The 2,500-nt window shown below is 55.7% G+C and overlaps 1 protein-coding gene across 1 annotated transcript in view; it reads left to right on the top strand.

The window, feature by feature from the left end:
* The window catches only part of meis1a (Meis homeobox 1 a), a gene marked incomplete in the record, with an annotated part of 25,680 nt that overhangs the window by 12,584 nt on the left and 10,596 nt on the right, over positions 1-2,500 (top strand).

Genomic DNA, 2,500 nt, shown 5'->3' with positions numbered 1-2,500 from the left:
CTCTTCTGACCTGGAGAGGCGCAGGACTCATCGTCCTGAACAATCAAACAGCAGCTTTGTTGGAGTCGCGTGTTCTCCTGGGATCACGCCCACACACGGATCTCTGAGGTTTCAAGTCCTGCGAGCTGGATTCATAGCAGGTTATGATGCTGAGTGTGACTGACAGCTGGACGCGCCGCGATGGGTCCTGATGTTTGAACACACAAACAGCTGTAAGTGCATCGGGATGCAGGACATCCTGTGAACGTGAGGCGAGCTCGTTAAACCAGCGAGTTTACAGTCGAGTTTCCCAGAGGTGAGCCCGACGCGCCTTACATCGATCAGTGAGGGCCGTTAGACATCTGTGATCCCTGTGGCGCTCGCAGCAGACTGCCGCCGCCTCAGCCCTGACTGCCCCTCCTGTGAGGTGATGTCACCGAGTGCCCCTCGTCAGCAGGCTCCCAGCCGTCGATCCTCGATCGCTGCTGTTACGCCGTCGAGGCTTAAAGGCGAAGGTGTCCGTGGTCCGGCCATCAGGACCGTGACCTATGACCGACCTAACGCTCACAGAATCACTTCCTTTAATTCACTTCTAAAGAGTTTGAGTTTGCGGCGTGACGGCTTTACGGTCTGCCAGGACTCTGATTGACGGCGAGGAGACGCGTGGGGTCTGTGTGGACGTGTCCGAGCTAATATCCATCAGACTGAGCGTTGTTTACGGGCACCATCTTTCATTTTAGCGCTTTCTCAGAGGCGTGTGTCGGAGGCTGTTCGTCTTCCCCTGAAGTCAAACATGGACTCCAGTGAGCCAAAGCTCATAAACGCCAAACCGCAGGGCGAGCTGTGTTTACAGCACACACCGACCCGTTTACAAGTGCAACACTCGGCTGTTAATGAGTGTGTAATCGCCTCCTCCTGCTTTTACAAACTCGAGCAGAAGCTTTGTGTGCCGTCGCTCGTTTACGGTCAGCGGCTCGTTAAAGCGCCGCGTCCACCCACAGACTGCAGCGAGGCTCCGCCGCCACAGCTGCAACGACTTTCCGGGTCCGAGAGGAACGACTCTGAGACTTCAAAGCAGCGAGGGCCTCCGCGGCTCAGCAGGAAGCCCTGACGCTGACCCCACCCCCCCGGCTTCCGACTGTCAGGGGTCAGAGGGCGGCAGGACACCTCCACCCATCCATCAGCATCAGCAGCTGTTTACAGCCTCAGAGCTGCAGATGTGGGTGGAAGAACGAGTGCTGCTCCCGCACACACACACACACGCACGCACACGCACGCACGCACGCACGCACGCACACACACAAAATCCGAGCCGCACCGCACAGGAAGTCTCTCTAATAACGCCATCAGACATCAAACGCCCCTAATGGGAAATCTACCTTCACCTCCATCTGGTCCCGGCGTCTCCTCCCAGACTCCGTCCATCATCGTGTCGCCCCTCCCCCCGCCCTGAGTGTACAGTCTGATGTTCGGCGCCACAGAGTGAACAAATGGAGAGCATTAACGTGAGCGTGATTGTGTTCACGACCACACAGAGAAACGCTCCGTGTGAACGCGGCCTCATCATCATCATCATCATCATCATCATCATCATCATCTGTATTAACAGGTTTGATCCATCATCGATGTCTGACTGAGCTCATCGCGTAGGTCAGCGTCAGCAGATGAATCCTGACTCCTTCATCCCGCCAGAGCGTCAACTCTGATGACATCATCAGCTAACTGACCTGTGGCTAACTTACGGCTAGCAGGCTGGTCGTCATCCTCGCTATATGAACCTATAACACGGAGGATCAGGCAGAAACGCAGCCTGGTTTTATGCGAGGGTGGTGAACACGCCATGTCCTGCGTCCAATCACAGGAGAGCTTAGAAGGACCCTCAGATAAACGTATTGTACTTCCTGTCCTTGAGCACAGGATGCAGCAGCTCCTTCAAACACATTTTATCCACGTGAAGCCGCTTCGGGATCTGGGGTCAGCGTTCGTTAGGAAACCTTTTGTGATCAGAGGGGCTCCATCACCGGCGGGGCTCTGGGGCTTTGCTCAAAAACAAAGGCCTCTGTGAGGGGAGGCAGCCTCACCCTGCAGTGAAAACATCATCCATTACCTCCGTGACAGGCCCTCCGGGGCCCCGCCCTGTGCGGGGGTCGCCTTTATTGACCTCTCACCCCCTGCCAGCCTCGAGCGTTCAGAAACGGTGCCGCATGTGGCCTCATACATCACACGGCGTCCTTTCTTCCCTGACAGCAATAAGAAGAACAGGGTCATGTTGGGGCCAAAAACATGGCCGCAGTCACACGCAGACCGCCGTGTAAAACCCAGAGTGGAGCTCAGGCCTGTCCGTCTGTTAGCGACATCACAGCAGCCACGTTACTGGTCACATGATGTCATCGAGAAACAGCACAAACACAAAATGTGTTTACTGAGAACGACGCGAGAAAGTGACACACTGATGAACGTCTTTGTTTCCTGTGATGATGATGATGATGCTGCAGCCGTCATGTAGGACGGCGTCTGGCAG

Source organism: Haplochromis burtoni, unplaced genomic scaffold (genome assembly GCF_018398535.1).
Source record: "Haplochromis burtoni strain Fernald_Lab_line unplaced genomic scaffold, NCSU_Asbu1 Contig_282, whole genome shotgun sequence".
NCBI classification, from domain to species: Eukaryota; Metazoa; Chordata; class Actinopteri; order Cichliformes; family Cichlidae; genus Haplochromis; species Haplochromis burtoni.
The sequence above is the reverse complement of the archived record's forward strand: the minus strand, read 5'-3'. Positions and strand labels throughout refer to the sequence as shown.